This window comes from Somniosus microcephalus, chromosome 23 (assembly GCF_052327205.1).
Source record: "Somniosus microcephalus isolate GS21.2 chromosome 23, FLI_Smic_1.0, whole genome shotgun sequence".
Classification (NCBI taxonomy): Eukaryota; Metazoa; Chordata; class Chondrichthyes; order Squaliformes; family Somniosidae; genus Somniosus; species Somniosus microcephalus.
In genome coordinates, this window is record NC_141009.1 from 71,583,888 (window position 1) to 71,607,732 (window position 23,845).

A 23,845-nucleotide genomic window follows, 5' to 3' on the forward strand; every position below is an offset into this window, starting at 1 on the left:
CCCCGATCACTGGGAGTTTATCCGACAATCCCCGATCCCTGGGAGTTGATCCGACAGTCCCCGATCCCTGGGAATTTATCCGACAGTCCCCGATCACTGGGAGTTTATCCGACAGTCCCCGATCACTGGGAGTTTATCCGACAGTCCCCGATCACTGGGAGTTTATCCGACAGTCCCCGATCACTGGGAGTTTATCCGGAGAGTCCCCGATCACTGGGAGTTTATCCGGAGTGTCCCCGATCACTGGGAGTTTATCAGACAGTCCCCGATCACTGGGAGTTTATCCGAAAGTCCCCGATCACTGGGAGTTTATCCGATAGTCCCCGATCACTGGGAGTTTATCTGACAGTCCCAGATCACTGGGAGTTTATCCGGAGAGTCCCCGTTCACTGGGAGTGTATCCGACAGTCTCCGATCACTGGGAGTTAAACCGACAGTCCCCGATCACTGGGAGTTTATCCGACAGTCCCCGATCACTGGGAGTTTATCCGACAGTCCCCGATCACTGGGAGTTTATCCGACAGTCCCCGATCACTGGGAGTTAATCCGACAGTCCCCGATCACTGGGAGTTTATCCGACAGTCCCAGATCACTGGGAGTTTATCCGACAGTCCCCGATCACTGGGAGTTTATCCGACAGTCCCCGACCACTGGGAGTTTATCCGACAGTCCCCGATCACTGGGAGTTTATCCGACATTCCCCGATCACTGGGAGTTTATCCGACAGTCCCCGATCACTGGGAGTTTATCCGACAGTCCCCGATCACTGGGAGTTTATCCGACAGTCCCCGATCACTGGGAGTTTATCCGACAGTCCCTGATCACTGGGAGTTTATCCGACAGTCCCCGATCACTGGGAGTTTATCCGACAGTCCCCGATCACTGGGAGTTTATCCGACAGTCCCCGATTCCTGGGAGTTTATCCGACAGTCCCCGATCACTGGGAGTTTATCCGACAGTCCCCGTTCACTGGGACTTTATCCGACAGTCCCCGCTAACTGGGAGTTTATCCGACATTCCCGGATCACTGGGAGTTTATCCGACAGTCCCCGATCACTGGGAGTTTATCCGACAGTCCCCGATCACTGGGAGTTTATCCGACAGTCCCCAATCACTGGGAGTTTATCCGGAGAGTCCCCGGTCACTGGGAGTTTATCCGGAGAGTCCCCGATCACTGGGAGTTTATCCGACAGTCCCCAATCACTGGGAGTTTATCCGACAGTTCTCGTCCACTGGGAGTTTATCCGACAGTCCCCGATCACTGGGAGTTTATCCGACAGTCCCCGATCACTGGGAGTTTATCCGACAGTCCCCGATCACTGGGAGTTTATCCGACAGTCCCCGATCACTGGGAGTTTATCCGACAGTCCCCGATCACTGGGAGTTTATCCGACAGTTCCCGATCACTGGGAGTTTATCCTAATGTCCCCGATCACTGGGAGTTTATCCGACAGTGCCCGATCCCTGGGAGTTTATCCGACAGTCCCCGATCCCTGGGAATTTATCCAACAGTCCCCGATCACTGGGAGTTTATCCGACAGTCCCCGATCCCTGGGAGTTTATCCGACAGTCTCTGATCACTGGGAGTTTATCCGACAGTCCCCGATCCCTGGGAGTTTATCCGACAGTCCCCGATCACTGGGAGTTTATCCGACAGTCCCCGTTCACTGGGACTTTATCCGACAGTCCCCGCTAACTGGGAGTTTATCCGACATTCCCGGATCACTGGGAGTTTATCCGACAGTCCCCGATCACTGGGAGTTTATCCGACAGTCCCCGATCACTGGGAGTTTATCCGACAGTCCCCAATCACTGGGAGTTTATCCGGAGAGTCCCCGGTCACTGGGAGTTTATCCGGAGAGTCCCCGATCACTGGGAGTTTATCCGACAGTCCCCAATCACTGGGAGTTTATCCGACAGTTCTCGTCCACTGGGAGTTAATCCGGAGAGTCCCCGATCACTGGGAGTTTATCCGACAGTCCCCGATCACTGGGAGTTTATCCGACAGTCCCCGATCACTGGGAGTTTATCCGACAGTCCCCGATCACTGGGAGTTTATCCGACAGTTCCCGATCACTGGGAGTTTATCCTAATGTCCCCGATCACTGGGAGTTTATCCGACAGTGCCCGATCCCTGGGAGTTTATCCGACAGTCCCCGATCCCTGGGAATTTATCCAACAGTCCCTGATCACTGGGAGTTTATCCGACAGTCCCCGATCCCTGGGAGTTTATCCGACAGTCTCTGATCACTGGGAGTTTATCCGACAGTCCCCGATCACTGGGAGTTTATCCGACAGTTCCCGATCACTGGGAGTTTATCCGGCAGTCCCCGATCACTGGGAGTTTATCCGGAGAGGCCCCGATCACTGGGAGTTTATCCGACAGTCCCCGATCACTGGGAGTTTATCCGGAGAGTCCCCGATCACTGGGAGTTTATCCGACAGTCCCCGATCACTGGGAGTTTATCCGACAGTCCCCGATCACTGGGAGTTTATCCGGAGAGGCCCCGATCACTGGGAGTTTATCCGACAGTCCCCGATCACTGGGAGTTTATCCGGAGAGTCCCCGATCACTGGGAGTTTATCCGACGGTCCCCGATCACTGGGAGTTTATCCGACAGTCCCCGATCACTGGGAGTTTATCCGGAGAGTCCCCGATCACTGGGAGTTTATCCGACAGTCCCCAATCACTGGGAGTTTATCCGACAGTTCTCGTCCACTGGGAGTTAATCCGGAGAGTCCCCGATCACTGGGAGTTTATCCGACAGTCCCCGATCACTGGGAGTTTATCCGACAGTCCCCGATCACTGGGAGTTTATCCGACAGTCCCCGATCACTGGGAGTTTATCCGACAGTTCCCGATCACTGGGAGTTTATCCTAATGTCCCCGATCACTGGGAGTTTATCCGACAGTGCCCGATCCCTGGGAGTTTATCCGACAGTCCCCGATCCCTGGGAATTTATCCAACAGTCCCTGATCACTGGGAGTTTATCCGACAGTCCCCGATCCCTGGGAGTTTATCCGACAGTCTCTGATCACTGGGAGTTTATCCGACAGTCCCCGATCACTGGGAGTTTATCCGACAGTTTCCGATCACTGGGAGTTTATCCGGCAGTCCCCGATCACTGGGAGTTTATCCGGAGAGGCCCCGATCACTGGGAGTTTATCCGACAGTCCCCGATCACTGGGAGTTTATCCGGAGAGTCCCCGATCACTGGGAGTTTATCCGACAGTCCCCGATCACTGGGAGTTTATCCGACAGTCCCCGATCACTGGGAGTTTATCCGGAGAGGCCCCGATCACTGGGAGTTTATCCGACAGTCCCCGATCACTGGGAGTTTATCCGGAGAGTCCCCGATCACTGGGAGTTTATCCGACGGTCCCCGATCACTGGGAGTTTATCCGACAGTCCCCGATCACTGGGAGTTTATCCGACAGTCCCCGATCCCTGGGAGTTTATCCGACATATCCCCGATCACTGGGAGTTTATCCGACAGTCCCAATTCACTGGGATTTTATCCCACAGTGCCCGATCACTGGGAGTTTATCCGACAGTCCCCGATCACTGGGAGTTTATCCGACAGTCCCCGATCACTGGGAGTTTATCCGGAGAGTCACCGATCACTGGGAGTTTATCCGACAGTCCCCGATCACTGAGAGTTTATCCCACAGTCCCCAATCACTGGGAGTTTATCCGACATTCCATTATCACCGGGAGCTTATCCGACAGTCCCCGATCACTGGGAGTTTATCCGACAGTCCCCGATCACTGTGAGTTTATCTGACAGTCCCCGATCACTGGAAGTTTATCCGGAGAGTCCCCGATCACTGGGAGTTTATCCGACAGTCTCTGATCACTGGGAGATTATCCGACGGGCCCCGATCACTGGGAGTTTATCCGACAGTCCCCGATCACTGGGAGTTTATCCAACAGTCCCCGATCACTGGGAGATTATCCGACAGTCCCCGATCACTGGGAGTTTATCCGACAGTCCCCGATCACTGGGAGTTTATCCGACAGTCTCTGATCACTGGGAGATTTTCCGACGGCCCCCGATCACTGGGAGTTTATCCGACAGTCCCCGATCACTGGTAGTTTATCCGACAGTCCCCGATCACTGGTAGTTTATCCGACAGTCCACGGTCACTGGGAATTTATCCGACAGTCCCCGATCACTGGGAGTTTATCCGACATATCCCCGATCACTGGGAGTTTATCCGACAGTCCCCGATCACGGGGAGTTTATCCGACAGTCCCCGTTCACTGGGAGTTTATCCGACAGTCCCCGATCACTGGGAGTTTATCCGACAGTCCCCGATCACTGGGAGTTTATCCGACAGTCCCCGATCACTGGAAGTTTATCCGACAGTCCCCGATCACTGGGAGTTTATCCGACATTCCCCTATCACTGGGAGTTTATCCGACAGTCCCCGATCACTGGGAGTTTATCCGACAGTCCCCGATCACTGGGAGTTTATCCGACAGTCCCCGATCACTGCGATTTTATCCGACTGTCCCCGATCACTGGGAGTTTATCCGACAGTCCCCGATCACTGGGAGTTTATCCGACAGTCCCCGATCACTGGGAGTTTATCCGACAGTCCCCGATCACTGGGAGTTTATCCGACAGTCCCCGATCACTGGGAGTTTATCCGACAGTCCCCGATCACTGGGAGTTTATCCGACAGTCCCCGATCACTGGGAGTTTATCCGACAGTCCCCGATCACTGGGAGTTTATCCGACAGTCCCCGATCACTGGGAGTTTATCCGACAGTCCCCGATCACTGGGAGTTTATCCGACAGTCCCCGATCACTGGGAGTTTATCCGACAGTCCCCGATCACTGGGAGTTTATCCGACAGTCCCCGATCACTGGGAGTTTATCCGACAGTCCCCGATCACTGGGAGTTTATCCGACAGTCCCCGATCACTGGGAGTTTATCCGGAGAGTCCCCAATCACTGGGAGTTTATCCGACAGTCCCCGATCACTGGGAGTATTTCTGACAGTCCCCGATCACTGGGAGTTTATCCGACAGTCCCCGATCACTGGGAGTTTATCCGACAGTCCCCGATCACTGGGAGTATTTCCGACAGTCCCCGATCACTGGGAGTATTTCCGACAGTCCCCGTTCACTGGGAGTTTATCCGACGGTCCCCGATCACTGGGAGTTTATCCGACAGTCCCCGATCACTGGGAGTTTATCCGACAGTCCCCGATCACTGGGAGTTTATCCGACAGTCCCAATTCACTGGGATTTTATCCCACAGTGCCCGATCACTGGGAGTTTATCCGACAGTCCCCGATCACTGGGAGTTTATCCGACAGTCCCCGATCACTGGGAGTTTATCCGGAGAGTCACCGATCACTGGGAGTTTATCCGACAGTCCCCGATCACTGGGAGTTTATCCGACAGTCTCCGATCACTGGGAGTTTATCCGACAGTCCCCGATCACTGGGAGTTTATCCGACAGTCCCCGATCACTGGGAGTTTATCCGACAGTCCCCGATCACTGGGAGTTTATCCGACAGTCCCCGATCACTGGGAGTTTATCCGACAGTCCCCGATCACTGGGAGTTTATCCGACAGTCCCCAATCACTGGGAATTTACCCGAAAGTCCCCAATCACTGGGAGTTTATCCGACAGTCCCCGATCACTGGGAGTTTATCCCACAGTCCCCAATCACGGGGAGTTTATCCGGAGAGTCCCCGATCACTGAGAGTTTATCCGACAGTCCCCGATCCCTGGGAGTTTATCCGACAGTCCCCGATCACTGGGAGTTTATCCGACAGTCCCCAAACACTGGGAGTTTATCCGGAGAGTCCCCGATCACTGGGAGTTTATCCGACAGTCCCCTATCACCGGGAGTTTATCCGACAGTCCCCGATCACTGGGAGTTTATCCGACAGTCCACGATCACTGGGAGTTTATCCGACACTCCCCGAGCACTGGGAGTTTATCCGGAGAGTCCCCGATCACTGGGAGTTTATCCGAAAGTCCCCGATCACTGGGAGTTTATCCGACAGTCCCCGAGCACTGGGAGTTTATCCGACAGTCCCCGATCACTGTGAGTTTATCTGACAGTCCCCGATCACTGGGAGTTTATCCGACGGGCCCCGATCACTGGGAGTTTATCCGACAGTCCCCGATCACTGGGAGTTTATCCAACAGTCCCCGATCACTGGGAGATTATCCGACAGTCCCCGATCACTGGGAGTTTATCCGACAGTCCCCGATCACTGGGAGTTTATCCGACAGTCTCTGATCACTGGGAGATTTTCCGACGGCCCCCGATCACTGGGAGTTTATCCGACAGTCCCCGATCACTGGTAGTTTATCCGACAGTCCACGGTCACTGGGAGTTTATCCGACAGTCCCCGATCACTGGGAGTTTATCCGACATATCCCCGATCACTGGGAGTTTATCCGACAGTCCCCGATCACGGGGAGTTTATCCGACAGTCCCCGTTCACTGGGAGTTTATCCGACAGTCCCCGATCACTGGGAGTTTATCCGACAGTCCCCGATCACTGGGAGTTTATCCGACAGTCCCCGATCACTGGAAGTTTATCCGACAGTCCCCGATCACTGGGAGTTTATCCGACAGTCCCCGATCACTGGGAGTTTATCCGACAGTCCCCGATCACTGGAAGTTTATCCGACAGTCCCCGATCACTGGGAGTTTATCCGACAGTCCCCGATCACTGGGAGTTTATCCGACAGTCCCCGATCACTGGGAGTTTATCCGACAGTCCCCGATCACTGGGAGTTTATCCGGAGAGTCCCCAATCACTGGGAGTTTATTCGGAGAGTCCCCAATCACAGGGAGTATTTCCGACAGTCCCCGATCACTGGGAGTTTATCCGACAGTCCCCGATCACTGGGAGTTTATCCGACAGTCCCCGATCACTGGGAGTATTTCCGACAGTCCCCGATCACTGGGAGTATTTCCGACAGTCCCCGTTCACTGGGAGTTTATCCGACAGTCACCGATCACTGGGAGTTTATCCGACAGTCCCCGATCACTGGGAGTTTATCCGACAGTCCCCGATCACTGGGAGTTTATCCGACAGTCGCCGATCACTGGGAGTTTATCCGGAGAGGCCCCGATCACTGGGAGTTTATCCGAAAGTCCCCGATCACTGAGAGATTATCCGACAGTCCCCGATCACTGGGAGTTTATCCGACCGTCCCCGATCACTGGGAGTTAATCCGACAGTCCCCGATCACTGGGAGTTTATCCGACAGTCCCCGATCACTGGGAGTTTATCCGACAGTCCCCGATCACTGGGAGTTTATCCGAGAGTCCCCGATCACTGGGAGTTTATCCGGAGAGACCCCGATCACTGGGAATTTATCTGACAGTCCCCGATCACTGGGAATTTATCTGACAGTCCCCAATCACTGGGAGTTTATCCGACATATCCCCGATCACTGGGAATTTATCCGACTGTCCCAATTCACTGGGAGTTTATCCGACAGTCCCCGATCACTGGGAGTTTATCCGACATTCCGCTATCACCGGGAGTTTATCCGACAGTCCCCGATCACTGGGAGTTTATCCGACAGTCCCCGATCACTGGGAGTTTATCGGACGGTCCCCGATCACTGGGAGCTTATCCGACAGTCCCCGATCACTGGGAGTTTATCCGACAGTCCGCGATCCCTGGGAGTTTATCCGACAGTCCCCGATCACTGGGAGTTTATCCGACAGTCGCCGATCAGTGGGAGTTTATCCGGAGAGGCCCCGATCACTGGGAGTTTATCCGACAGTCCCCGATCACTGGGAGTTTATCCGACAGTCCCCGATCACTGGGAGTTTATCCGGAGAGGCCCCGATCACTGGGAGTTTATCCGACAGTCCCCGATCACTCGGAGATTATCAGACAGTCCCCGATCACTGGGAGTTAATCCGACAGTCCCCGATCACTGGGAGTTTATCCGACAGTCCCCGATCACTGGGAGTTTATCCGGAGAGTCCCCAATCACTGGGAGGTTATCCGACAGTCCCCGATCACTGGGAGTATTTCCGACAGTCCCCGATCACTGGGAGTTTATCCGACAGTCCCCGATCCCTGGCAGTTTATCCGACAGTCCCCGATCACCGGGAGTTTATCCGACAGTCCCCGATCACTGGGAGTTGATCCGAAAGTCCCCGATCACTGGGAGTTTATCCGACAGTCCCCGATCACTGGGAGTTTATCCGGTGAGGCCCCGATCACTGGGAGTTTATCCAACAGTCCCCGATCACTGGGAGTTTATCCGACAGTCCCCGATCACTGGGAGTTTATCCGGTGAGGCCCCGATCACTTGGAGTTTATCCGACAGTCCCCGATCACTGGGAGTTTATCCAACAGTCCCCGATCACTGGGAGTTTATCTGACAGTCCCCGCTCACTGGGAGTTTATCCGACAGTCCCCGATCACTCGGAGTTTATCCGAGAGTCCCCGATCACTGGGAGTTTATCCGGAAAGTCCCCGATCACTGGGAGTTTATCCGACAGTCCCCGATCACTGGGAGTTTATCCGGAGAGTCCCCGATCACTGGGAGTTTATCCGACATATCCCCGATCACTGGGAATTTATCCGACTGTCCCAATTCACTGGGAGTTTATCCCACAGTCCCCGATCACTGGGAGTTTATCCGACAGTTCCCGATCACTGGGAGTTTATCCGGAGAGTCCCCGATCTCTGGGAGTTTATCCGACAGTCCCCGATCACTGGGAGTTTATCCGAGATTCCCCTATCACCGGGAGTTTATCCGACAGTCCCCGATCACTGGAAGTTTATCCGGAGAGTCCCCGATCACTGGGAGTTTATCCGACAGTCTCTGATCACTGGGATTTTATCCGACAGTCCCAATTCACTGGGAGTTTATCCCACAGTCCCCGATCACTGGGAGTTTATCCGGAGAGACCCCGATCACTGGGAGTTTATCCGACAGTCCCCGATCCCTGGGAATTTATCCAACAGTCCCTGATCACTGGGAGTTTATCCGACAGTCCCCGATCCCTGGGAGTTTATCCGACAGTCTCTGATCACTGGGAGTTTATCCGACAGTCCCCGATCACTGGGAGTTTATCCGACAGTTCCCGATCACTGGGAGTTTATCCGGCAGTCCCCGATCACTGGGAGTTTATCCGGAGAGGCCCCGATCACTGGGAGTTTATCCGACAGTCCCCGATCACTGGGAGTTTATCCGGAGAGTCCCCGATCACTGGGAGTTTATCCGACAGTCCCCGATCACTGGGAGTTTATCCGACAGTCCCCGATCACTGGGAGTTTATCCGGAGAGGCCCCGATCACTGGGAGTTTATCCGACAGTCCCCGATCACTGGGAGTTTATCCGGAGAGTCCCCGATCACTGGGAGTTTATCCGACGGTCCCCGATCACTGGGAGTTTATCCGACAGTCCCCGATCACTGGGAGTTTATCCGGAGAGTCCCCGATCACTGGGAGTTTATCCGACAGTCCCCAATCACTGGGAGTTTATCCGACAGTTCTCGTCCACTGGGAGTTAATCCGGAGAGTCCCCGATCACTGGGAGTTTATCCGACAGTCCCCGATCACTGGGAGTTTATCCGACAGTCCCCGATCACTGGGAGTTTATCCGACAGTCCCCGATCACTGGGAGTTTATCCGACAGTTCCCGATCACTGGGAGTTTATCCTAATGTCCCCGATCACTGGGAGTTTATCCGACAGTGCCCGATCCCTGGGAGTTTATCCGACAGTCCCCGATCCCTGGGAATTTATCCAACAGTCCCTGATCACTGGGAGTTTATCCGACAGTCCCCGATCCCTGGGAGTTTATCCGACAGTCTCTGATCACTGGGAGTTTATCCGACAGTCCCCGATCACTGGGAGTTTATCCGGCAGTCCCCGATCACTGGGAGTTTATCCGGAGAGGCCCCGATCACTGGGAGTTTATCCGACAGTCCCCGATCACTGGGAGTTTATCCGGAGAGTCCCCGATCACTGGGAGTTTATCCGACAGTCCCCGATCACTGGGAGTTTATCCGACAGTCCCCGATCACTGGGAGTTTATCCGGAGAGTCCCCGATCACTGGGAATTTATCCGACTGTCCCAATTCACTGGGAGTTTATCCGCCAGTCCCCGATCACTGGGAGTATTTCTGACAGTCCCCGATCACTGGGAGTTTATCCGACAGTCCCCGATCACTGGGAGTTTATCCGACAGTCCCCGATCACTGGGAGTATTTCCGACAGTCCCCGATCACTGGGAGTATTTCCGACAGTCCCCGTTCACTGGGAGTTTATCCGACGGTCCCCGATCACTGGGAGTTTATCCGACAGTCCCCGATCACTGGGAGTTTATCCGACAGTCCCCGATCACTGGGAGTTTATCCGACAGTCCCAATTCACTGGGATTTTATCCCACAGTGCCCGATCACTGGGAGTTTATCCGACAGTCCCCGATCACTGGGAGTTTATCCGACAGTCCCCGATCACTGGGAGTTTATCCGGAGAGTCACCGATCACTGGGAGTTTATCCGACAGTCCCCGATCACTGGGAGTTTATCCGACAGTCTCCGATCACTGGGAGTTTATCCGACAGTCCCCGATCACTGGGAGTTTATCCGACAGTCCCCGATCACTGGGAGTTTATCCGACAGTCCCCGATCACTGGGAGTTTATCCGACAGTCCCCGATCACTGGGAGTTTATCCGACAGTCCCCGATCACTGGGAGTTTATCCGACAGTCCCCAATCACTGGGAATTTACCCGAAAGTCCCCAATCACTGGGAGTTTATCCGACAGTCCCCGATCACTGGGAGTTTATCCCACAGTCCCCAATCACGGGGAGTTTATCCGGAGAGTCCCCGATCACTGAGAGTTTATCCGACAGTCCCCGATCCCTGGGAGTTTATCCGACAGTCCCCGATCACTGGGAGTTTATCCGACAGTCCCCAAACACTGGGAGTTTATCCGGAGAGTCCCCGATCACTGGGAGTTTATCCGACAGTCCCCTATCACCGGGAGTTTATCCGACAGTCCCCGATCACTGGGAGTTTATCCGACAGTCCACGATCACTGGGAGTTTATCCGACACTCCCCGAGCACTGGGAGTTTATCCGGAGAGTCCCCGATCACTGGGAGTTTATCCGAAAGTCCCCGATCACTGGGAGTTTATCCGACAGTCCCCGAGCACTGGGAGTTTATCCGACAGTCCCCGATCACTGTGAGTTTATCTGACAGTCCCCGATCACTGGGAGTTTATCCGACGGGCCCCGATCACTGGGAGTTTATCCGACAGTCCCCGATCACTGGGAGTTTATCCAACAGTCCCCGATCACTGGGAGATTATCCGACAGTCCCCGATCACTGGGAGTTTATCCGACAGTCCCCGATCACTGGGAGTTTATCCGACAGTCTCTGATCACTGGGAGATTTTCCGACGGCCCCCGATCACTGGGAGTTTATCCGACAGTCCCCGATCACTGGTAGTTTATCCGACAGTCCACGGTCACTGGGAGTTTATCCGACAGTCCCCGATCACTGGGAGTTTATCCGACATATCCCCGATCACTGGGAGTTTATCCGACAGTCCCCGATCACGGGGAGTTTATCCGACAGTCCCCGTTCACTGGGAGTTTATCCGACAGTCCCCGATCACTGGGAGTTTATCCGACAGTCCCCGATCACTGGGAGTTTATCCGACAGTCCCCGATCACTGGAAGTTTATCCGACAGTCCCCGATCACTGGGAGTTTATCCGACAGTCCCCGATCACTGGGAGTTTATCCGACAGTCCCCGATCACTGGAAGTTTATCCGACAGTCCCCGATCACTGGGAGTTTATCCGACAGTCCCCGATCACTGGGAGTTTATCCGACAGTCCCCGATCACTGGGAGTTTATCCGACAGTCCCCGATCACTGGGAGTTTATCCGGAGAGTCCCCAATCACTGGGAGTTTATTCGGAGAGTCCCCAATCACAGGGAGTATTTCCGACAGTCCCCGATCACTGGGAGTTTATCCGACAGTCCCCGATCACTGGGAGTTTATCCGACAGTCCCCGATCACTGGGAGTATTTCCGACAGTCCCCGATCACTGGGAGTATTTCCGACAGTCCCCGTTCACTGGGAGTTTATCCGACAGTCACCGATCACTGGGAGTTTATCCGACAGTCCCCGATCACTGGGAGTTTATCCGACAGTCCCCGATCACTGGGAGTTTATCCGACAGTCGCCGATCACTGGGAGTTTATCCGGAGAGGCCCCGATCACTGGGAGTTTATCCGAAAGTCCCCGATCACTGAGAGATTATCCGACAGTCCCCGATCACTGGGAGTTTATCCGACCGTCCCCGATCACTGGGAGTTAATCCGACAGTCCCCGATCACTGGGAGTTTATCCGACAGTCCCCGATCACTGGGAGTTTATCCGACAGTCCCCGATCACTGGGAGTTTATCCGAGAGTCCCCGATCACTGGGAGTTTATCCGGAGAGACCCCGATCACTGGGAATTTATCTGACAGTCCCCGATCACTGGGAATTTATCTGACAGTCCCCAATCACTGGGAGTTTATCCGACATATCCCCGATCACTGGGAATTTATCCGACTGTCCCAATTCACTGGGAGTTTATCCGACAGTCCCCGATCACTGGGAGTTTATCCGACATTCCGCTATCACCGGGAGTTTATCCGACAGTCCCCGATCACTGGGAGTTTATCCGACAGTCCCCGATCACTGGGAGTTTATCGGACGGTCCCCGATCACTGGGAGCTTATCCGACAGTCCCCGATCACTGGGAGTTTATCCGACAGTCCGCGATCCCTGGGAGTTTATCCGACAGTCCCCGATCACTGGGAGTTTATCCGACAGTCGCCGATCAGTGGGAGTTTATCCGGAGAGGCCCCGATCACTGGGAGTTTATCCGACAGTCCCCGATCACTGGGAGTTTATCCGACAGTCCCCGATCACTGGGAGTTTATCCGGAGAGGCCCCGATCACTGGGAGTTTATCCGACAGTCCCCGATCACTCGGAGATTATCAGACAGTCCCCGATCACTGGGAGTTAATCCGACAGTCCCCGATCACTGGGAGTTTATCCGACAGTCCCCGATCACTGGGAGTTTATCCGGAGAGTCCCCAATCACTGGGAGGTTATCCGACAGTCCCCGATCACTGGGAGTATTTCCGACAGTCCCCGATCACTGGGAGTTTATCCGACAGTCCCCGATCCCTGGCAGTTTATCCGACAGTCCCCGATCACCGGGAGTTTATCCGACAGTCCCCGATCACTGGGAGTTGATCCGAAAGTCCCCGATCACTGGGAGTTTATCCGACAGTCCCCGATCACTGGGAGTTTATCCGGTGAGGCCCCGATCACTGGGAGTTTATCCAACAGTCCCCGATCACTGGGAGTTTATCCGACAGTCCCCGATCACTGGGAGTTTATCCGGTGAGGCCCCGATCACTTGGAGTTTATCCGACAGTCCCCGATCACTGGGAGTTTATCCAACAGTCCCCGATCACTGGGAGTTTATCTGACAGTCCCCGCTCACTGGGAGTTTATCCGACAGTCCCCGATCACTCGGAGTTTATCCGAGAGTCCCCGATCACTGGGAGTTTATCCGGAAAGTCCCCGATCACTGGGAGTTTATCCGACAGTCCCCGATCACTGGGAGTTTATCCGGAGAGTCCCCGATCACTGGGAGTTTATCCGACATATCCCCGATCACTGGGAATTTATCCGACTGTCCCAATTCACTGGGAGTTTATCCCACAGTCCCCGATCACTGGGAGTTTATCCGACAGTTCCCGATCACTGGGAGTTTATCCGGAGAGTCCCCGATCTCTGGGAGTTTATCCGACAGTCCCCGATCACTGGGAGTTTATCCGAGATTCCCCTATCACCGGGAGTTTATCCGACAGTCCCCGATCACTGTGAGTTTATCCGACAGTCCCCGATCACTGGAAGTTTATCCGGAGAGTCCCCGATCACTGGGAGTTTATCCGACAGTCTCTGATCACTGGGATTTTATCCGACAGTCCCAATTCACTGGGAGTTTATCCCACAGTCCCCGATCACTGGGAGTTTATCCGGAGAGACCCCGATCACTGGGAGTTTATCCGACAGTCCCCGATCCCTGGGAATTTATCCAACAGTCCCTGATCACTGGGAGTTTATCCGACAGTCCCCGATCCCTGGGAGTTTATCCGACAGTCTCTGATCACTGGGAGTTTATCCGACAGTCCCCGATCACTGGGAGTTTATCCGACAGTTCCCGATCACTGGGAGTTTATCCGGCAGTCCCCGATCACTGGGAGTTTATCCGGAGAGGCCCCGATCACTGGGAGTTTATCCGACAGTCCCCGATCACTGGGAGTTTATCCGGAGAGTCCCCGATCACTGGGAGTTTATCCGACAGTCCCCGATCACTGGGAGTTTATCCGACAGTCCCCGATCACTGGGAGTTTATCCGGAGAGGCCCCGATCACTGGGAGTTTATCCGACAGTCCCCGATCACTGGGAGTTTATCCGGAGAGTCCCCGATCACTGGGAGTTTATCCGACGGTCCCCGATCACTGGGAGTTTATCCGACAGTCCCCGATCACTGGGAGTTTATCCGGAGAGTCCCCGATCACTGGGAGTTTATCCGACAGTCCCCAATCACTGGGAGTTTATCCGACAGTTCTCGTCCACTGGGAGTTAATCCGGAGAGTCCCCGATCACTGGGAGTTTATCCGACAGTCCCCGATCACTGGGAGTTTATCCGACAGTCCCCGATCACTGGGAGTTTATCCGACAGTCCCCGATCACTGGGAGTTTATCCGACAGTTCCCGATCACTGGGAGTTTATCCTAATGTCCCCGATCACTGGGAGTTTATCCGACAGTGCCCGATCCCTGGGAGTTTATCCGACAGTCCCCGATCCCTGGGAATTTATCCAACAGTCCCTGATCACTGGGAGTTTATCCGACAGTCCCCGATCCCTGGGAGTTTATCCGACAGTCTCTGATCACTGGGAGTTTATCCGACAGTCCCCGATCACTGGGAGTTTATCCGGCAGTCCCCGATCACTGGGAGTTTATCCGGAGAGGCCCCGATCACTGGGAGTTTATCCGACAGTCCCCGATCACTGGGAGTTTATCCGGAGAGTCCCCGATCACTGGGAGTTTATCCGACAGTCCCCGATCACTGGGAGTTTATCCGACAGTCCCCGATCACTGGGAGTTTATCCGGAGAGGCCCCGATCACTGGGAGTTTATCCGACAGTCCCCGATCACTGGGAGTTTATCCGGAGAGTCCCCGATCACTGGGAGTTTATCCGACGGTCCCCGATCACTGGGAGTTTATCCGACAGTCCCCGATCACTGGGAGTTTATCCGACAGTCCCCGATCCCTGGGAGTTTATCCGACATATCCCCGATCACTGGGAGTTTATCCGACAGTCCCAATTCACTGGGATTTTATCCCACAGTGCCCGATCACTGGGAGTTTATCCGACAGTCCCCGATCACTGGGAGTTTATCCGACAGTCCCCGATCACTGGGAGTTTATCCGGAGAGTCACCGATCACTGGGAGTTTATCCGACAGTCCCCGATCACTGAGAGTTTATCCCACAGTCCCCAATCACTGGGAGTTTATCCGACATTCCCCTATCACCGGGAGCTTATCCGACAGTCCCCGATCACTGGGAGTTTATCCGACAGTCCCCGATCACTGTGAGTTTATCTGACAGTCCCCGATCACTGGAAGTTTATCCGGAGAGTCCCCGATCACTGGGAGTTTATCCGACAGTCTCTGATCACTGGGAGATTATCCGACGGGCCCCGATCACTGGGAGTTTATCCGACAGTCCCCGATCACTGGGAGTTTATCCAACAGTCCCCGATCACTGGGAGATTATCCGACAGTCCCCGATCACTGGGAGTTTATCCGACAGTCCCCGATCACTGGGAGTTTATCCGACAGTCTCTGATCACTGGGAGATTTTCCGACGGCCCCCGATCACTGGGAGTTTATCCGACAGTCCCCGATCACTGGTAGTTTATCCGACAGTCCCCGATCACTGGTAGTTTATCCGACAGTCCACGGTCACTGGGAATTTATCCGACAGTCCCCGATCACTGGGAGTTTATCCGACATATCCCCGATCACTGGGAGTTTATCCGACAGTCCCCGATCACGGGGAGTTTATCCGACAGTCCCCGTTCACTGGGAGTTTATCCGACAGTCCCCGATCACTGGGAGTTTATCCGACAGTCCCCGATCACTGGGAGTTTATCCGACAGTCCCCGATCACTGGAAGTTTATCCGACAGTCCCCGATCACTGGGAGTTTATCCGACATTCCCCTATCACTGGGAGTTTATCCGACAGTCCCCGATCACTGGGAGTTTATCCGACAGTCCCCGATCACTGGGAGTTTATCCGACAGTCCCCGATCACTGCGATTTTATCCGACTGTCCCCGATCACTGGGAGTTTATCCGACAGTCCCCGATCACTGGGAGTTTATCCGACAGTCCCCGATCACTGGGAGTTTATCCGACAGTCCCCGATCACTGGGAGTTTATCCGACAGTCCCCGATCACTGGGAGTTTATCCGACAGTCCCCGATCACTGGGAGTTTATCCGACAGTCCCCGATCACTGGGAGTTTATCCGACAGTCCCCGATCACTGGGAGTTTATCCGACAGTCCCCGATCACTGGGAGTTTATCCGACAGTCCCCGATCACTGGGAGTTTATCCGACAGTCCCCGATCACTGGGAGTTTATCCGACAGTCCCCGATCACTGGGAGTTTATCCGACAGTCCCCGATCACTGGGAGTTTATCCGACAGTCCCCGATCACTGGGAGTTTATCCGACAGTCCCCGATCACTGGGAGTTTATCCGGAGAGTCCCCAATCACTGGGAGTTTATCCGACAGTCCCCGATCACTGGGAGTATTTCTGACAGTCCCCGATCACTGGGAGTTTATCCGACAGTCCCCGATCACTGGGAGTTTATCCGACAGTCCCCGATCACTGGGAGTATTTCCGACAGTCCCCGATCACTGGGAGTATTTCCGACAGTCCCCGTTCACTGGGAGTTTATCCGACGGTCCCCGATCACTGGGAGTTTATCCGACAGTCCCCGATCACTGGGAGTTTATCCGACAGTCCCCGATCACTGGGAGTTTATCCGACAGTCCCAATTCACTGGGATTTTATCCCACAGTGCCCGATCACTGGGAGTTTATCCGACAGTCCCCGATCACTGGGAGTTTATCCGACAGTCCCCGATCACTGGGAGTTTATCCGGAGAGTCACCGATCACTGGGAGTTTATCCGACAGTCCCCGATCACTGGGAGTTTATCCGACAGTCCCCGATCACTGGGAGTTTATCCGACAGTCCCCGATCACTGGGAGTTTATCCGACAGTCCCCGATCACTGGGAGTTTATCCGACAGTCCCCGATCACTGGGAGTTTATCCGACAGTCCCCGATCACTGGGAGTTTATCCGACAGTCCCCGATCACTGGGAGTTTATCCGACAGTCCCCGATCACTGGGAGTTTATCCGACAGTCCCCGATCACTGGGAGTTTATCCGACAGTCCCCGATCACTGGGAGTTTATCCGACAGTCCCCAATCACTGGGAATTTACCCGAAAGTCCCCTATCACTGGGAGTTTATCCGACAGTCCCCGATCACTGGGAGTTTATCCGACAGTCCCCGATCACTGGGAGTTTATCCGACAGTCCCCGATCACTGCGATTTTATCCGACTGTCCCCGATCACTGGGAGTTTATCCGACAGTCCCCGATCACTGGGAGTTTATCCGAAAGTCCCCGATCACTGGGAGTTTATCCGACAGTCCCCGAGCACTGGGAGTTTATCCGACAGTCCCCGATCACTGTGAGTTTATCTGACAGTCCCCGATCACTGGGAGTTTATCCGACGGGCCCCGATCACTGGGAGTTTATCCGACAGTCCCCGATCACTGGGAGTTTATCCAACAGTCCCCGATCACTGGGAGATTATCCGACAGTCCCCGATCACTGGGAGTTTATCCGACAGTCCCCGATCACTGGGAGTTTATCCGACAGTCTCTGATCACTGGGAGATTTTCCGACGGCCCCCGATCACTGGGAGTTTATCCGACAGTCCCCGATCACTGGTAGTTTATCCGACAGTCCACGGTCACTGGGAGTTTATCCGACAGTCCCCGATCACTGGGAGTTTATCCGACATATCCCCGATCACTGGGAGTTTTTCCGACAGTCCCCGATCACGGGGAGTTTATCCGACAGTCCCCGTTCACTGGGAGTTTATCCGACAGTCCCCGATCACTGGGAGTTTATCCGACAGTCCCCGATCACTGGGAGTTTATCCGACAGTCCCCGATCACTGGAAGTTTATCCGACAGTCCCCGATCACTGGGAGTTTATCCGACAGTCCCCGATCACTGGGAGTTTATCCGACAGTCCCCGATCACTGGAAGTTTATCCGACAGTCCCCGATCACTGGGAGTTTATCCGACAGTCCCCGATCACTGGGAGTTTATCCGACAGTCCCCGATCACTGGGAGTTTATCCGACAGTCCCCGATCACTGGGAGTTTATCCGGAGAGTCCCCAATCACTGGGAGTTTATCCGACAGTCCCCGATCACTGGGAGTTTATCCGACAGTCCCCGATCACTGGGAGTTTATCCGACAGTCCCCGATCACTGGGAGTTTATCCGGAGAGTCCCCAATCACAGGGAGTATTTCCGACAGTCCCCGATCACTGGGAGTTTATCCGACAGTCCCCGATCACTGGGAGTTTATCCGACAGTCCCCGATCACTGGGAGTATTTCCGACAGTCCCCGATCACTGGGAGTATTTCCGACAGTCCCCGTTCACTGGGAGTTTATCCGACAGTCCCCGATCACTGGGAGTTTATCCGACAGTCCCCGATCACTGGGAGTTTATCCGACAGTCCCCGATCACTGGGAGTTTATCCGACAGTCGCCGATCACTGGGAGTTTATCCGGAGAGGCCCCGATCACTGGGAGTTTATCCGAAAGTCCCCGATCACTGAGAGATTATCCGACAGTCCCCGATCACTGGGAGTTTATCCGACCGTCCCCGATCACTGGGAGTTAATCCGACAGTCCCCGATCACTGGGAGTTTATCCGACAGTCCCCGATCACTGGGAGTTTATCCGACAGTGCCCGATCACTGGGAGTTTATCCGAGAGTCCCCGATCACTGGGAGTTTATCCGGAGAGACCCCGATCACTGGGAATTTATCTGACAGTCCCCGATCACTGGGAATTTATCTGACAGTCCCCAATCACTGGGAGTTTATCCGACATATCCCCGATCACTGGGAATTTATCCGACTGTCCCAATTCACTGGGAGTTTATCCGACAGTCCCCGATCACTGGGAGTTTATCCGACATTCCGCTATCACCGGGAGTTTATCCGACAGTCCCCGATCACTGGGAGTTTATCCGACAGTCCCCGATCACTGGGAGTTTATCGGACGGTCCCCGATCACTGGGAGCTTATCCGACAGTCCCCGATCACTGGGAGTTTATCCGACAGTCCGCGATCCCTGGGAGTTTATCCGACAGTCCCCGATCACTGGGAGTTTATCCGACAGTCGCCGATCAGTGGGAGTTTATCCGGAGAGGCCCCGATCACTGGGAGTTTATCCGACAGTCCCCGATCACTGGGAGTTTATCCGACAGTCCCCGATCACTGGGAGTTTATCCGGAGAGGCCCCGATCACTGGGAGTTTATCCGACAGTCCCCGATCACTCGGAGATTATCAGACAGTCCCCGATCACTGGGAGTTAATCCGACAGTCCCCGATCACTGGGAGTTTATCCGACAGTCCCCGATCACTGGGAGTTTATCCGGAGAGTCCCCAATCACTGGGAGGTTATCCGACAGTCCCCGATCACTGGGAGTATTTCCGACAGTCCCCGATCACTGGGAGTTTATCCGACAGTCCCCGATCCCTGGCAGTTTATCCGACAGTCCCCGATCACCGGGAGTTTATCCGACAGTCCCCGATCACTGGGAGTTGATCCGAAAGTCCCCGATCACTGGGAGTTTATCCGACAGTCCCCGATCACTGGGAGTTTATCCGGTGAGGCCCCGATCACTGGGAGTTTATCCAACAGTCCCCGATCACTGGGAGTTTATCCGACAGTCCCCGATCACTGGGAGTTTATCCGGTGAGGCCCCGATCACTTGGAGTTTATCCGACAGTCCCCGATCACTGGGAGTTTATCCAACAGTCCCCGATCACTGGGAGTTTATCTGACAGTCCCCGCTCACTGGGAGTTTATCCGACAGTCCCCGATCACTCGGAGTTTATCCGAGAGTCCCCGATCACTGGGAGTTTATCCGGAAAGTCCCCGATCACTGGGAGTTTATCCGACAGTCCCCGATCACTGGGAGTTTATCCGGAGAGTCCCCGATCACTGGGAGTTTATCCGACATATCCCCGATCACTGGGAATTTATCCGACTGTCCCAATTCACTGGGAGTTTATCCCACAGTCCCCGATCACTGGGAGTTTATCCGACAGTTCCCGATCACTGGGAGTTTATCCGGAGAGTCCCCGATCTCTGGGAGTTTATCCGACAGTCCCCGATCACTGGGAGTTTATCCGAGATTCCCCTATCACCGGGAGTTTATCCGACAGTCCCCGATCACTGTGAGTTTATCCGACAGTCCCCGATCACTGGAAGTTTATCCGGAGAGTCCCCGATCACTGGGAGTTTATCCGACAGTCTCTGATCACTGGGATTTTATCCGACAGTCCCAATTCACTGGGAGTTTATCCCACAGTCCCCGATCACTGGGAGTTTATCCGGAGAGACCCCGATCACTGGGAGTTTATCCGACAGTCCCCGATCACTGGGAGTTTATCCGACAGTCCCCGTTCACTGGGAGTTTATCCGACGGTCCCCGATCACTGGGAATTTATCCGACAGTCCCCGATCACTGGGAGTTTATCCGACAGTCCCCGATCACTGGGAGTTTATCCGACATATCCCCGATCACTGGGAGTTTATCCGACAGTCCCAATTCACTCGGATTTTATCCCACAGTGCCCGATCACTGGGAGTTTATCCGACAGTCCCCGATCACTGGGAGTTTATCCGACAGTCCCCGATCAGTGGGAGTTTATCCGGAGAGTCACCGATCACTGGGAATTTATCCGACAGTCCCCGATCACTGGGAGTTTATCCGACAGTCCCCAATCACTGGGAGTTTATCCGATAGTCCCCGATCACTGGGAGTTTATCCCACAGTCCCCGATCACTGGGAGTTTATCCGACATTCCCCTATCACCGGGAGTTTATCCGACAGTCCCCGATCACTAGGAGTTTATCCGACAGTCCCCGATCACTGGGAGTTTATCCTAATGTCCCCGATCACTGGGAGTTTATCCGACAATCCCCGATCCCTGGGAGTTGATCCGACAGTCCCCGATCCCTGGGAATTTATCCGACAGTCCCCGATCACTGGGAGTTTATCCGACAGTCCCCGATCACTGGGAGTTTATCCGACAGTCCCCGATCACTGGGAGTTTATCCGACAGTCCCCGATCACTGGGAGTTTATCCGGAGAGTCCCCGATCACTGGGAGTTTATCCGGAGTGTCCCCGATCACTGGGAGTTTATCAGACAGTCCCCGATCACTGGGAGTTTATCCGAAAGTCCCCGATCACTGGGAGTTTATCCGATAGTCCCCGATCACTGGGAGTTTATCTGACAGTCCCAGATCACTGGGAGTTTATCCGGAGAGTCCCCGTTCACTGGGAGTTTATCCGACAGTCCCCGATCACTGGGAGTTTATCCGACAGTCCCCGATCACTGGGAGTTTATCCCACAGTCCCCGATCACTGGGAGTTTATCCGACAGTCCCCGATCACTGGGAGTTAAACCGACAGTCCCCGATCACTGGGAGTTAATCCGACAGTCCCCGATCACTGGGAGTTTATCCGACAGTCCCAGATCACTGGGAGTTTATCCGACAGTCCCCGATCACTGGGAGTTTATCCGACAGTCCCCGACCACTGGGAGTTTATCCGACAGTCCCCGATCACTGGGAGTTTATCCGACATTCCCCGATCACTGGGAGTTTATCCGACAGTCCCCGATCACTGGGAGTTTATCCGACAGTCCCAGATCACTGGGAGTTTATCCGACAGTCCCCGATCACTGGGAGTTTATCCGACAGTCCCTGATCACTGGGAGTTTATCCGACAGTCCCCGATCACTGGGAGTTTATCCGGAGAGTCCCCGATCACTGGGAGTTTATCCGACAGTCCCCGATCACTGGGAGTTTATCCGACAGTCCCCGATCACTGGGAGTTTATCCGACAGTCCCCGATCACTGGGAGTTTATCCGACAGTCCCTGATCACTGGGAGTTTATCCGACAGTCCCCGATCACTGGGAGTTTATCCGACAGTCCCCAATCACTGGGAGTTTATCCGACAGTCCCCGATCACTGGGAGTTTATCCGACAGTCCCCGATCACTGGGAGTTTATCCGACAGTCCCCGATCACTGGGAGTTTATCCGACAGTCCCCGATTCCTGGGAGTTTATCCGACAGTCCCCGATCACTGGGAGTTTATCCGACAGTCCCCGTTCACTGGGACTTTATCCGACAGTCCCCGCTAACTGGGAGTTTATCCGACATTCCCGGATCACTGGGAGTTTATCCGACAGTCCCCGATCACTGGGAGTTTATCCGACAGTCCCCGATCACTGGGAGTTTATCCGACAGTCCCCAATCACTGGGAGTTTATCCGGAGAGTCCCCGGTCACTGGGAGTTTATCCGGAGAGTCCCCGATCACTGGGAGTTTATCCGACAGTCCCCAATCACTGGGAGTTTATCCGACAGTTCTCGTCCACTGGGAGTTAATCCGGAGAGTCCCCGATCACTGGGAGTTTATCCGACAGTGCCCGATCCCTGGGAGTTTATCCGACAGTCCCCGATCCCTGGGAATTTATCCAACAGTCCCCGATCACTGGGAGTTTATCCGACAGTCCCCGATCCCTGGGAGTTTATCCGACAGTCTCTGATCACTGGGACTTTATCCGACAGTCCCCGATCCCAGGGAGTTTATCCGACAGTCCCCGATCACTGGGAGTTTATCCGACAGTCCCCGTTCACTGGGACTTTATCCGACAGTCCCCGCTAACTGGGAGTTTATCCGACATTCCCGGATCACTGGGAGTTTATCCGACAGTCCCCGATCACTGGGAGTTTATCCGACAGTCCCCGATCACTGGGAGTTTATCCGACAGTCCCCAATCACTGGGAGTTTATCCGGAGAGTCCCCGGTCACTGGGAGTTTATCCGGAGAGTCCCCGATCACCGGGAGTTTATCCGACAGTCCCCAATCACTGGGAGTTTATCCGACAGTTCTCGTCCACTGGGAGTTAATCCGGAGAGTCCCCGATCACTGGGAGTTTATCCGACAGTCCCCGATCACTGGGAGTTTATCCGACAGTCCCCGATCACTGGGAGTTTATCCGACAGTCCCCGATCACTGGGAGTTTATCCGACAGTTCCCGATCACTGGGAGTTTATCCTAATGTCCCCGATCACTGGGAGTTTATCCGACAGTGCCCGATCCCTGGGAGTTTATCCGACAGTCCCCGATCCCTGGGAATTTATCCAACAGTCCCCGATCACTGGGAGTTTATCCGACAGTCCCCGATCCCTGGGAGTTTATCCGACAGTCTCTGATCACTGGGAGTTTTTCCGACAGTCCCCGATCACTGGGAGTTTATCCGACAATTCCCGATCACTGGGAGTTTATCCGACAGTCCCCGATCACTGGGAGTTTATCCGGAGAGGCCC